This window comes from Pan troglodytes, chromosome 16 (assembly GCF_028858775.2).
Source record: "Pan troglodytes isolate AG18354 chromosome 16, NHGRI_mPanTro3-v2.0_pri, whole genome shotgun sequence".
NCBI lineage: Eukaryota > Metazoa > Chordata > Mammalia > Primates > Hominidae > Pan > Pan troglodytes.
Genome location: NC_072414.2, coordinates 87,617,575 through 87,633,086, shown reverse-complemented (window position 1 = coordinate 87,633,086; position 15,512 = coordinate 87,617,575). Strand labels below are relative to the sequence as shown.

Here is a 15,512-nt window from a genome sequence, read left to right as displayed (position 1 = left end):
GGTTTTAGTACATCTTTAAGTTCCAGTTGAGATTTGTAAGACAGAGACAAGACACTTACGGCAATTTCACAGTTTTGTGAGTGAAGTCCCTCTAACCTTAGGGGCCCAGTTAAACCAGAAGCTGAATTTACCAGCAGACAGTAATGCACAGGTTCCATCTCTGCTCCTTATGAACAAGGCATAATTCTGAAATTCCCCACCACTGGAAAGAAATTTAATATTTAAAGGTAATTTGACCTGTACATGCGTGTATCATGAATATTTAATGAAACCTATAGCAAATGTATTTATATAGCATTAATCTGAGGATATTTATTTCTTACTCATATTCTAGGATATTATTTCTTGGGCAAATGTGAAGTTACCCTCTGTAAAAAATGCTCAGCTCTAACGGTGCACTGAAAAATTGGAGACTGGAGCTATTCCGTTTTCTGCTTTAACTTGTCAACACTGCCTTTGCTCCCTAAAAAGGAGAACAATTCTAAAAGGTTAAGATGTATCCCAGAGACATTATGGCCATAGGGTTAGACCATCGCATCTTCACAAGGACCCCTTTTGATCCTTTTCTGTTTATATAATGTCCAAAAATATAAAGAACAGTTGCACTTTTTCACTTTCCTTTCATATCAGTGATTTCACTCCTTTGTGATATTTCAAATGGTCAGTGCTTTAAATTAAAAGGTATGCGTGATTCAATGTAATTAATAATGTGTAATTTAGAGAATTTTTTAAAATTTATTTTTCGAATAGGTTTGGACAGATACCTAGAATGCAGGTGTTTTTCTTTGATGTAGCTTCAATGTTGGGATTTTTTTTAAAGGTGAAAACAAACATCAACAAGAAAAACAACAAATGAAAAGCACTGTGTCCAGATGCAATTTCGCACTATTTTGTTATGTTTTCACCACATCAGATGTGGTAGATTTGGAAAGAAAAAAATGTGACTTCTCGTCTGATCGTTAAAAATTTTTATTCTTAGAGTCAAGATCTCGCTCTGTCACCCAGGCTGGAGTGCAGTGGCGGGATCATAGCTCACTGCCGCCTCGAATTCCTGAACTCAAGTGATCCTCCCACTTTAGCCTCCTGAGTAGCTGGGACTACAGGTGCACACCAACACTATGCCTGGATAATTTAAAAAAAATTGTAGACACGGAAGTCTTGCTGTGTTGCTCAGGCTGGTGTTGAACTTCTGATCTCAAGTGATCCTCCTGCCCTGGAATTCCAAAATGTGAGTATTACAAGCGCGAGCCACAGTGCCTGGCCTTGATCACATTTTATAACTAAAAAATTCCTCAACATATCATATTTTTCTGTGAAAGGAAAAAGATCATAGGAAAATGAGTATTGACTCCTTTCTTATCTTGGCTGGTAACTGTGAGCTCTAAGACTTGTCTGTCTCTCTGGTCAAAGGTACTATGAAGACTGAGTGTCTGAGAAAGTGTGCTTCCCGGACAAGTAAGTCATGACCGGAACCTTTTTCCATGTTTTGAATCTTTTCCATTTTATAATTATCTTGTTCTTCTTTACAATGTTACTCCAGCCAGGAAGACAAAACCAGTATTTATAATCAGCATATTCTTTTAAAAGATCATTAGCAAGATTTCATGTTTTGCTGTCTCATGGAAAAAAAATAAAATGTAAGATGAAAGCTTGTGCTGCTGAACTGTTTAGGAGCATAGAATTCCAAGGGAATTTTTTCAAAGACTATGTGTTTAAGAATTAGAGCCCAGAGGAATTGATGTGTTCACACTAAAATAAATGGTGGTTGTTCATGTGGAAGGTTAGTTCACATGTGACTTGATTACGGTAGTCACCAAGCTGCACCCTGACTTTCCCTGACCTTAATTGTCCAATGGATCTTAACATCCAGTTTGGAGATGCATTGCCATCTCTCTCTCTCTCTTTTTTTTTAAATCTGAGACAGAATCTTGCTCTGTTGCCCAGGCTGGAGTGCAGTGGTGCATTCTCGGCCCACTGCAACCTCTCCCTCCTGGGTGCAAGCGATTCTTTGCCTCAGCCTCCCAAATAGCTGGAACTGCAGGCATTCACCACCATGATCAGCTACTATTTGTATTTTCTGTAGAGACGGGGTTTCTCCGTGTTGGCCAGGCTGGTCTCGAATTCCTGACCTCAAGTGATCCACCCGCCTAGACCTCCCAAAATGCTGGGATTATAGGTGTGCGCCACCATGCCCGGCCACCATCTCATGTTTATACCTTCTTAGAGGCCTCCTTTGTGGCTTTAGAGCCCTTTCTTTTTCTCCGATGGGGATAGGCAGTGTCTTATAGCCAGTTGTTTTATCAGTTAGTATGACCCTAGGCTTTCAGATTTTGTGGAAAATGAGTTCCCCAAGCCAGAAGACAATTGTCAGTTCGTGTGGCTGATTTCAGATGAATTTTCTGTTCTCAGCACTCAGTGGGCCTAGCATAGCAGTGATCTAGTACACATAGACACATATAATGGAAAGAAAAATTTCACAAAATAGTCATTCTTACTATATGTGATTACATGATGACATTTGCTGTTCTATACTCTTCTATTTTATTTTATTTATTTTTTGGAGACAGATTCTCACTCTGTTGCCCAGGCTGTAGTGCAATGGCGCGATCTCGGCTCACCAGAAACTCCACCTCCCAGGTTCAAGCAATTCTCCTGCCTCAACCTCCCGAAGTAGCTGGGACTACAGGCGTACACCACCAAGCCTGGCTAATTTTTTGTATTCTGGTAGAGATGGAGTTTCACTGTGTTGTCCAGGCTGGTCTTGAACTCCTGAGCTCAGGCAATCTGCCTGCCTCGGCCTCCCAAACTGCTAGGATTATAGGCACGAGCCATTGTGCTTGGCATACTCTTCCATTTTATTAAAAAAAAAAAATTGCTTCTCACAACCTACTAATTTGGTTTCTCAGCCCACTAATGAGTCATGACTCCCAGTGTGAGAAGCATTGGCTCAGCACCCTAGCGAGGCACAGTGCATTGAGTATTTGATCAGCGTGTATCTTGAATAACATAGTTTTTGTAATTTATTTTTATTTTTTTACAAAGGCCACACATAGATTTTTCCCACTGCTGCTTCTTTAGTGATCTTTCCTCTGTAGTCCGGCTCCAGTCTTTCGGTTTTAGTCACAACAGAAATTTGCAGCACACTCAGAGAACCCTGGAGTAGGAACTATAAGTGGTGAGGAGACATGGTGATTTTGAAGCGTGGATAAGACTACCAGGTAACCTACAGGACACGCAGTTACATTTGAACTTCACATAATCAACGAATACCTTTTTAGTATAAGTTTATCCCATATATTGCATGGATATACTTATGCTAAAAAATTATCTGTTGCTTATCTGGAACTAAAATTTAACTGGGAATCCTATATTTTTATTTGCTAAATATAGAAACTCTAAACCCAAAGAACTGTGTTTTCCGCTTACAGTCAGCTAATTGAGCTGAATTTCATTTTTCTCATTTATAAAATATGAGAGTTTACTTGAGAACCACTAAGGTCCTAGTTAGGTGTAATTTTTTATGGGTTTAATTTTCTATTTTTATTTTTCATGGATACATAAGAGTTGTACATATTTATGGGGTACATGTGATATTTTGAGACAAACATGTAATATGTATCCATCATCTTAAATATTTGTCATTTCTCTGTTGAGATCACTCCAAATCTTCTAGCTATTTTGAAATATACAATTATTGTTAATTATAGTTGTCCAATTGTGCTACCAAACACTAGATCTTGTTTCTTGTAACTGTATTTGTGTACCCATTAACCAGCTCCTCTTTACCCACCGCCTGCTACCCTTCCCAGCCCGTTAACCACCGAATATTCTACTCACTGTCTCCATGGGATCCCATTTTTTAGCTCCCCCATATGAATGAGAACATGCAAGATTTGTCTTTTTGTGCCTGGCTTATTTAACTTAGCATAATGTCCTCCATTTCTATCCACGTTATTGCAAATGACAGGATTTTATTATTTCTTATGGCAGAGTACCATTCCATTGTATGTATCTACTGCATTTTCTTTATCCATTCATCTTCTGATGGACAACTTAGGTTGATTGGCTTGGCTATTGTGAGTGGTGCTACAGTAGACATAGGAGTACAGATATTTCTTCAACATACTTACTTCATTTCCTTGAGATATATACCCAGAAGTGGGATTTCTGGATCATATGATTGTTTTATTTTTAATTTTTTAAGGAACCTCAATACCATCGTCTATAGTGGCCATGCTACTTTATGTTCTCACCTACAGCGTATGCAGTGTATGAGGGTTTCCATTTCTCTGCATCCTCACCACCATTTGTTATTTTCTGTCTTTTTTTTCTTTTTTTTTTGAAATGGAGTTTCACTCTTGTTGCCCAGGCTGGAGTGCAATGGCGCGATCTTGGCTCACTGCAACCTCCGCCTCCTGGGTTCAAGCAATTCTCCTGCCTCAGCCTCTCAAGTAGCTGGGATTACAGGCATGCACCACCACACCCGGCTAATTTTGTATTTTTAGTAGAGATGGAGTTTCACCATGTTGATCAGGCTGGTCTCAAACTCCTGACCTCAGGTGATCTGCCCATCTCAGCCTCCCAAAGTGCTGGGATTACAGGTGTGAGCCACCACACCTCACCTATTTTCTGTCTTTTTGACAATAGCCGTTTTATATGGGGTGAGATAATATCTCATTGTGGTTTAAGATATAGAACTTTGGAATATATAGTACTAAAGAATACTAGGTGTTGAATGAATAATATTGAAGAAAATTTTGTTTTTTGTGTTTATGCTGTGATTAAATTATGTGAGTGTATATTTAATTGGTGAAAAATTAAGTGATAAATTCCTAAGAGAAAGAAAGAACAATGCATTGGGTGATTTTGCTCAGTCTTACTCTCAAAATCATATGTACTGGATTAAACACATGACGTAACTCACAAATTTGCTATTTCCTTACTAACTCCTAATTCTTGTAGGTTTCTCATCATGAGAGAATCTTGCTTGTATGGTAGTCATGGACTGTGGTCTCTGCGATCTTCCTCCAAAAAAGGAGTTGTTATTTCACTTCAAGGAGGGCAGTTAGCTGACAGCTTGTAATACGGCACCTTCAGGATCAACTGCAGCTTTTGAGCTGAGTTCATGCTCCTTTCACACAGGACTATGCAGTGCCTGAGCGTGGCAGAGGACACTAGGGCCTGGTGTTTTCTGCCCAAGGCTGGGCCCTCTAATGGGCACTTTTTGCACTGGAGCTCCCTGTTGGCTTGGCTATAGCTTGTCAGATCTACATTGCAGTAGGAGGGTCTCCTTGCCAAATTCTGCTTTTCCCTTTTTTTTTGAGGTGGAGACTCACTCTGTCCCCCAGGCTGGAGTGCAGTGGCACCTGCAATCCCAGCACTTTGGGAGTCCAAGGCGGGTAAATCACCTGAGGTCAGGAGTTTGAGACTAGCCTGGCCAACATGGTGAAACCCAGTCTCTACTAAAAATACAAAAATTAGCCGGGCATGGTGGTGCGTGCCTGTAATCCCAGTTACTCGGAGGCTGAGGCAGGAGAATCGCTTGCTTTTTTTTTTCCTTTTGTCTTTCACAGGCATTAGCCCCCCTCCAGTGAGCCTCCCTCATGCACCCTGCAGATTCTGGGCTCCCTCCAATTCCTCAAAGCCTCAAGAGGTGGATCCCTCCTTTCTACGGAGAGCCAGCTTTCCCACTGCATGGGGAGGCACTGCAGAGTTCTCAATCTTGCAACAATCACAGAGCCCACCTCTGGAGGTGCCCCACCTTTTCTCCTGGCTACGAAGCCAAAACTAAAGTTACGTCACAGCTTACTTGAGATGTGCTAAGCCTGTTGAAGATGATATGCCAAGGAGCCTGTAAGAAAACCATTTGTGCTGGAGGAAACCATGGCAGTTCCCATGGACTGGATTTTGAGAGTGCCTGATTAAGGTGTCCAGACATAAGATGGGGACGCTCTCAATATATGGGATTTAACACCAGGGAAGAACAAAAACTTCTTGAGAGAATGGCTCCTAGAAGTCTGGAAAACAAGCTGGCCCCCATGCTGGGTGAAGATCCAAAGTTCAATGGCTATGGCAGATGGTAGAAGAAAGGACTAAAAGGCTCAGCACAGAGGCTATGCTGGAGAGAGTGTAAGATTTGAGGCCAGGGGACCCACCAGAAGATTATGTTCCTCAGCAAGGCCCAGACGACTCAGCATTCCCAGGGCTGCTGCACATGTGCTGATGAGACAGGCACCTGCATCTTTAACTTTTGTGAAAGTTCTGTTCTGCAGTGGGGATGATGGTGTCTCAAAGCAATAGACATCAGGCAGTAACACGTAACCACCAGCATCCAGGAGCAATTTGTAATGATTGAGAAGATCACAGTGACGAGGAAGATGGACAGACTCACGGAGAATTGTGGAGATCATTTATACAATGAAATAGGAACAGTTTTCTAAGGGACGAAATAGGTAGGCAGTGAATAATGGTACTGCCTAATACATGTAATCAAAATAACAAATTCCACACAACTAGGATTATTTCTGTGATCTACAGTCTGTCCATTCTGAGTGGGACCTGGAGCAGGAAGAGGGTCTGCCCCAGGTGCAGGCTGTGTTCAGGCATCCCTGCCATGTGCACCATGTGTCGGCGGTGGAAAGTGATGCAGAGATGAGTTCATGACAGTGGGGGATTCTCAGTGCAGAGCCCTGGGGTTCTGCAACAAGGAGAAGCCATTTGCAATGAAGAACTGTGCATCATCATCCCACTGTACCCTGGGAGGGAAGGAGTGTTTGAGAATAAGTGACCATGCATCCAGGCCTTCTATTATGAGCTGGATTCTGCCAGAGTCATCAGTTCATCAAGCCAGACAAGCATCATAATAATCTATCACAAAATGGAAATGGAACAGCTGAGATTGAGCCCAAGCAGAACCAGAGGGCATGAGTACGCGGCATGATAGCCTTGTGTCCCTCGCTCAATTCACACTGATGGCCCTATGGGGGTCCCATAAAACAAACTGAGGGAAGGAAAATAAATTACCAAAGTTGATCAACAGGTAGATTATCTCAGTATAGCAGTCCAAGCTAAAATGGACAGCTGGCTGCATTGTAGCCATAGTCAAGGGTAGCCTTGAAAGATAGTGGTGACATAAGACCTTCCCAATGAGACAGCTTTACGTGATGCACTTGATCATGCACTTTATGTAGCAGGGAGAATGGCCTGAGCAAAGACTATGTAAATATTCATGGGCAGTGACTACAAATAACACTGGACTGGCTGGGCAGGGGCTGAATGGCCTGGCCTAGCTAGGCAGGGTCTGTTATAGAAAAAGACTGGAAGATCACAAAGAGGCAAGAAGAAAAGTGAAGATATCCCTTACAGCCACACTCTGGAATAATCTATAAGAAGGGAAAAGGTGAAATTGACTCAAGAAATGCTGATGGATGCAGGACCTAAGGTGGTGGGGGCTGGGAAGATCAGTCACAAAATCTCAGATAATAGAACCCAAAAGACATCACTATTTGAAGGAGACCAAGAAATAGCAAGAACACTCACACCGGAAAAAAATCAATTGCTGTAATATGTCTATTGCAATAAAATTGAACTACCTTACAAATGTTTTCAGAATTAAGGGTAAATTCTAAAATACTTCTACGTGTTAGAAAGAATAAATGGAAATCAGGAACAGAAAACCAAACACTGCATATTCTCACTTATAAGTGGGAGTTGAACAATGAAAACACATGGACACAGGGAGGGGAACATCACACACCAGTGCCTGTCAGAGGCGGTGGGGAGAGGGGAGGGAGAGCATTAGGACAAATACCTAGTGCATGCGGGGCTTAAAACCTAGATGACGGGTTGATAGGCACAACAAACCACCAAGGCACATGTATACCTATGTAACAAACCTGCACATTCAGAACATGTATCCCAGAACTTAAAGTAAAATGAAATAAAAAATAAATAAAATAAAATATAAATAAATAAATGGAAATTAAAAGCCTAACATTAATTACTATTAATTTAAGGTTTGGATATCTCAACCATATCTTTATTTACCATGCTATTATTTTATTGTAGTTAAGTACATTTTTGAGGGTTTTCAGAGATTTATTCCAGTTTTATTTTCACATCAATCATAGAGTCCTTAATTGCCAAATTTTCCACTGTGGGAGGTTTCTGGAATCTAATACCTATTGTCAAGGAAAAGCTATGGTATCTTAAATTTTCTTTTAGGGGTTGATGTCACATGCAGGGAATATATGATCGCACTATGAAAGGCCCCTCTTACACTGAAAAATTTCCTTTTCAGCTCACCTTAATAGTATCTCTTCAGGCAATGTAATCTTGATTTTTCTCTAGCTTTACTTACAGGTTTGTTTTCTGCTATTATAACCATAATTATTGCCATTATTAAAACATTTATAGGCTCTTATGTCTCACTCAGACTGTGAAACGCAAGTACTCACAATAGCGTGGCTGGGGTTGGTCACTAATCATTGAAATGAAAAGCGACTCTTGTAGATTTTACACACCTTCCTGTTCTAGGGCTTTCTTCATTTATGAAAATAAATTTTTGTTATTACAAAAGTTGTTTGTTGACATCTTCAGAAATGTGCAGTTAAAATTTTTTTAATTCCAAAATTACCTTTAATCCCACCCCTAAGAGATGGTTGACTACAAACATCACTTCTACCTCCACATACTACTTCCTCCCAGCTGAAGAAGAAATAGACCAAATCGTTTTACAAATAGTTCATCTCAGTATGTGAGTACACGCTGAAAACGGAGAGGAAAATGGTAGAGCAGATGGAGAAACAATAATGGGAAATAATAGAGGAAAATTTTCCTGATATTAAGAAAAATGTGAGTCTTCAGATTAAAAAATTTACTGAGTGCCTGGGTAAAATGATATCAGAGGAAAGATAATTAAATCTAATGTAATTCGAATGAAAATTCAGAATTTAAAAATGAAAAATGTTAGTAATATTAGCATGGAAAAAGAAGGTAACAGAGAAAGGGGGAAGAGGTAAATTTGGCATAAATGTTTTCTCTTCATAAATCCTTCTCTTTTGGGGATGAAAAATTGTGATCCAAGACTTCTAAACAAAGGGAAGCCATGACTCATTCATGCATGAGGTTTAAACAATGTTCTCGGACACACAGGTCTCAGAAAATAAATCATTCTGAAACTTTGGTCAAAAAAAGTACTTAAGGACATATTCCAACCAAATAATTGAATAAAAATAACAGTCATAAGAACTGAAAGAATATGATGGAAAAGTAGAAACAAATGAAACTCATAAACCTTAGAGTTTGTTTCATACTTACAGGCAAAATATAGTTAAAGGATACAATGATCATGCTAAAAATAATCATTCCAAGGGGAGATTACTAAAGTAAAAATAATTTATCAATAATCAGCTAAACTGCAAATCTGAAATTACTGAGAAGTACAAAGGAAGGAGGAAAATAAAAGCAAGATGATCGAGTGAACATACTTTGGGTTATAAATATTGTTTTATGATTGATATTAATAGGGGAATCTGCAGGATGTGTAGCTTTCTAATCACTGGAGAGCACAAGAAATAGCAAAATGTGGAAAGTGCTCATTTTTTATAAAGAATCATTTTTTTCACTAACAAATTTTAGTGATTTTTTTCCCACATGTGTAAATATTCTTTTTGATGATACCACAGAACAGAACATTTATTTATATAACTACCCCCTAGGGTTTTTTCTTTTTTCTTTTTTTTTCTTTTTCTTTCTTTTTTTTTTTTTTCTGAGACAGAGTCTAGCTCTGTTGCCCATGCTGGAGTGCAGTGGTACAATCTTGACTCACTGCAACCTCCAACTTCCGGGTTCAAGTGATTCTCCTGTCTCAGCCTCCCGAGTTGCAGGGATTACAGGTGTGCACCACCACACCCAGCTAATTTTTGTATTTTTAGTAGAGACAGGGTTTCACTATATTGGTCAGGCTGCTCTTGAACTCCTGACCTCGTGATCCACCCGCCTCAGCCTCCCAAAGTGCTGGGATTACAGGCATGAGCCACTGCGCCCGGCCTATATAAATACCCCAGAGTTTTTAAACTGACATCCTATATTTAATGTATTAGATACTGTTGCCCAGTTGTATTTCAGAGAGTTTGTATTGTTTTCCAGCCCCACCAACAATGAATGACAGTGTCTGTCTCCTCACATCCTAACCAACGTGCTGCTAAAATAAAAATATATCATTGCTGTCTCATTTTAGCCCAGTCACTAAATTTTTCATTCACACAGGAGATTTTTCCCACCATGAAATAAAATGTTTAATTTTGCTTAAAAATGAGTTAGTGATATATTTATGTGTCAAGCATATTTTTTTTTCCACAAAATAATTTAAAACCTGTCTTTCAGAATAGAACCAACTGCTAAATCCTTTCGGTTTCAGCAAATATTTTGTTTGAGGCCAAAATTATAGTCAAGTACCTTCAAAATATTTGGTAATAATGATCATCATTCCATTTGATAAGGCAAGAGCCCTTTGATGCAAACACTTAAAAAATTAATTGAGATTATGATTAGGTTTGGGTAATCATTTTGCAAGTAATATTTCTGATTTTAATGTTTAGTGTTCAAATATTCATTTTCATGTGTATCTTGCCATAGGGAGGAACCTAATTATAAACTACTATATTTTTAAGAGATTTTTTTTTTTTGGTAACACTTCTGTCACCATTCCACCCCCACCTTCCCCTTTTTTATAAAAGTGGAAAATTACATAAAGTATAATATGACATATCAAGAAATGTCAAGAAAAACATATGGATCTCAAGTAAAAGCAGAATCTGACTATCCAGCATGGCTGGTGGAAGAAAATATAATTTAAGAATTTTTATTATCACAAGAGAATCTTTATTATCACAAGAGAATGCCAAATCGTGGATAATTTTTGATTGTGTATAAGTTTATACCTATGAAATATAAAATATACTTTTATTAAACATCACAGATAAAACTGTACTTTGGTGGGCAGTTTGGTAATATTGATGCAAACAAGCCAATGAACAAAAAATACATACACATTGCTCTGGCAATTCTAAGATGTTCCTTACATTTTTGAATATAATAATAATGTCAAAAAAATCATGTGAACTGTCATTGTTGCATATTGGCTAAATAAGTTTAAGTGTATTCTTCTGAAGTGACATTATGTATCCATTAAGAAGAATAAGGGAGAACCAACTGTTAATATCGATTAGCAGTTATATCACATCGATTCCATGTAAGTTACACAAATGTTCCGTAAACATATAAAAGGTAAACTGAAAATTAATGAAAAAAAATCTTTGTGACTCAGGGACATTGAATAACTTTTAAACAAAACATTCAAATCACAGACCATAAGAAAAACTGTATTTGATGACACTAAAAGATTTCAGATTAGTAATAACATGCATAAAGTGAAGGAACAGATGACAACATAAGAGAAGATATTTGTAATGTTGAAAATTGACCAAAAATTACATTGAATATATAAGAAGCTCCTGCAAATCAACATAAAACGATACCCCAAGATAAAAATAGACTAAAATGTGGATAGGCAATTTGTCTAAGTGGAAATCTAAAACTGTACAATTTAGAGAAATTCAGATTACAGCAACAATGACATATCCTTTTACTTATTAAAAAGTCAAAATGTAGAAAGCTGGGTGATACCTACTAGGAATGGCGACGTGGGGATACGGAGACCCTGGTGACCTGCTGGTGGGAAAACAAGCTGATACAGCCATTTTGGAAAGCAATCTGATGGTATTTAGACAAATTAAATACATGCATACTAGAAAAACCAGTGGTTTCGCTCTTAGGCATATTTACTAAAGAAAATTCTCATTGGGATTTACACAAGGACATGCGTAAGTGTGTTTCTCTCAGTGTTATTTGTGGTGTGAGAAGTTCGAGGCAGTATCTGGATGCCTCTTCTTGTGATAGTAAATAGGTAAAACTGGTGAGGTACACCACGGAGTACCATGTAAAAACAGAAGAGAAAACATGCAGAAATAGGCATGTAAAACAAGTGTGGAGGGGACAAAGTAAGATGTTGAATGGGATGTATAACAAATACTATCTATGTAAATTAAGAATGCATATAAATTAAATGTTGAATACATTGTTGGCATACAGCGATACCAAATTTGCTATAAACATCCAAACAAAACGAATGATTGTTTGTGGTTAGAGAGTAGGGGTGTGAGAACTAGGGTGGAATGGAGATAAATGGGATTAAACGCATAATTAAAGAAGATCAATGATAGTTCTGTGCCAGACACTGAGGAAGATGCTTAAAGTCCCATCACCTCACAAAAAATAAATCAGTAAAAAATGAAAGATGTCTTAATCATTTGACATGAACAATTTTAAAAGAGTTTGTTTCATGAAAATTACAAGTTGCAGAAAAGAATGTGGCATGTTACTGTGCTATATGTATATATAGTTGAGTATGTATACATATGGATATATGTACAGTACATATCTATCACATGAATATGAATACATTCATATAAATATATAAACATATGCAATGCATGTATATACGGACATGCATATATACATATATATATAAATTTAGAATTATGTAATTTTTTAACCATCATCACATATTGCATTTTCTCTTTTTTTTTTGAGACAGAATCTCGCTCTGTTGCCCAGGCTGGAGTGCAGTGGTACAATCTGGGCTCACTGCAACCTCTACCTCCCAGGTTCAAGCAATTCTCCCACTTCAGCCTCCTGAGTAGCTGAGATTACAGGCACATGCCACTACGCCCCACTAATTTTTTGTATTTTTAGTAGAGATGGGGTCTCACCATGTTGGCCAGTCTGGTCTCGAACTCCTGACCTCAAGTGATCCACCTGCCTTGGCCTCCCAAAGTGCTGGGATTACAGGCATGAGCCACCGCGTCCAGTCCACACATTGCCTTTTTTTTTTAATGAACAAATCGCAAATATGGGAGTTTTAAAAATATTTCAAAAGCTTTGTTTTTGTCTACAAAGTCAGACAAGATTGGGTGTCTTCAGACTGGTATGGCCATAGACGAAAGCATTGTTTTCTATAACAGTCATTTCAATAATACTTTAGTTGACTTTAAAATCATACTTATAATGTTGTTTAGAAGTAATTGGAATGACAGTTTGGTGAGTGAATTGAGGTGGAATTTTGCCAAATACATTTTATACACTTTTTCTTAGTTTTTGCAATTAAAGTTATCATTTCACACTAAAAGCAGCATAGTTCTCTAGATCATTTTTCTTTCTTAAAGGGTTTTCTTTTCTTTAAGCATAACTTAAACTCATAAAAATCCTCAAATCATAAGTGATTATATTGGCAATTTTTCACAAAAATCACCCTTGTAACCATCACCCAGATCAAGATATTCCCAGTGTCAAGAGTACTTACTGTTCCCACTCTAAACTTCTAAAACCATAGAAAATGTCTAAAACCAAACTTCTGAAACAGTAGATTAGTTTTTCCCTTAACTGATATTATTGGAGTCATACAGTAGGTATTCTCTCATGTCTGCTTTTTTTTGTGTAGCATTACATTCACGAGATTCATCCACTAAACAAGATGTGCAGAAGCTTTTTGCGTTCCCATTGCTGTATAGTGTTCCGCTGTAGGAATATTTCATAATTTACTTACCCTTCCTATTGGTGGGCTTTTGGATGGTTTTCATTCTAGGACTTTTATGAATAATGTTTCCATGACATTGTTAAACATGCCTTTTGGTGCATATCTGTATGCATTTCTCATTTTTATTCCTCATATTGGTTATCATGTCTTTTATTCTTGATCAATCTTGTCAGGATTTCATTAATTTTGATGCTGTTTTCAAATATGCAACAACCGGGGAGTTTGATTCTTTTATGTTTGTTTTGTTATTTCACTTGTTACTACTCATTATTCCCTGCCTTCTACTGTCCTTGGCTCAATATTCTCCTATATTTCTAACTTCTTGTGATGGATTTGAAGATTTTTTTTAAAAAAATTTCAGGCTTTCTTCTTTTCTAAAACCTATAGGTAAGGCCAATTTTTTTCTTCTCAGTGTAATGTAAGCTTCCTCACACAAGTTTGGGAATGTCATATGTTCACTGCCATTTAGTTAAATAGATTTTAAAATTATACTGTTGGCCGAGCACGGTGGCTCACACCTTTGATCCCAGCACTTTGGGAAGCCGAGGCGGGTGGATCACCTGAGGTCAGGAGTTCAAAACCAGCCTGTCCAACATGGTGAAACCTCGTCTCTACTAAAAATAAAAAAAAATTAGCTGGGCATGGTGGCAGGTGCCTGTAATCCAGTTACTCGAGAGGTTGAGGCAGGATAATTGCTTGAACCTGGTAGGCAGATGTTGCAGTCAGCCAAGATCTTGCCATTGTACTCCAGCCTTAGCAACAAGAACAAAACTCCATCTCAAAAAAAAAAAAAAAAAATTACGCTGTGTGTGTTTAAATCCACATGTAGTTGAAAAGTGTTTCGCTTCATTTACAAATTAATGGGCATTATTTAAGGTGAGTCTTTACAAAATTGACTTCTAGTTTAATTCCACCACAGTTAGAGATGTACCCTGAATGATTTCAAAGCTTTGATAAGTTTTGAGATTTTCTTTCTAGTCGACCATATGGGCAATTTTGGTAAAAGTTTAGCATACACTGGAAAAGAATGTGAAAAGAATGCAATCATTACATACAATGTTCTCCATCTGTATCAATTAGGACAATTTGGCTAATCATGTTCAAATTTTCTATATCTTTACTGACTTTGTCATGTTGTTCTATTAGAACTAGAAGAGATGCTTTAACATTTATTTCTCCTCTTTGTGCTGTCATTTCAGGCACCCTAAGTAGAGGCCACACCATTATATGCATACACATTTTTAATTGTTATTTATTTTTAATAGGTTTATTATCTTAACATCATGAAATATCCTTATATACAGTTATGTTTAGATCTTAAAATCTAACACTATTTCCACCAGTTTTCTTTTATTTTCTTATGTTTTCTTATATTTAACGTGTGTTTCTGGTAAACAACATATAGAATTTTTTCCTAAGGCTTGACAAACCTCTTTTATTTGGAACGTTTATTATTAATATTACTGTTATGTTTTCCTGTATATTTATGTCTTATTACTTATCTGCTCAGTTTTTCTCTCCGTTTTCTCTGTTTTTGCCTTCTTTTATATTATTTTTAATATTCCATGTTCCCTCTGTTAGCATATTTCTCATATATTATTTTATTATTTTGTTCATGATTACTTAGACATAGCTACATTCATTCTTAATAAAAAATAGTACTTTTAACAACTTTTGGACCACTCAAAGAACTTAGAATACTTCAACTTAATGTACACATTTTATGTGCATTATAGATGTTGTTGTGTCATAGATGACATATATTTAAATAAGGCCTATGTTTAGAATCTACCAAGACATTATTGTAGTCCATAATCATTTTTGTTTAATCACAAAGCACTATTTTTCTCTGCAT

The 15,512-nt window shown here is 37.5% G+C and overlaps 1 long non-coding RNA gene across 1 annotated transcript; it reads left to right on the top strand.

Moving 5' to 3' along the window:
* The first annotated feature begins 979 nt into the window (after positions 1–979).
* LOC134808479 (uncharacterized) lies at positions 980–7,595 on the top strand. The gene is made up of 3 exons (XR_010151523.1): positions 980–1,228; positions 1,411–1,455; positions 5,574–7,595. It is a non-coding gene; the product is annotated as an uncharacterized LOC134808479 (long non-coding RNA).
* Positions 7,596–15,512: the final 7,917 nt, after the last annotated feature.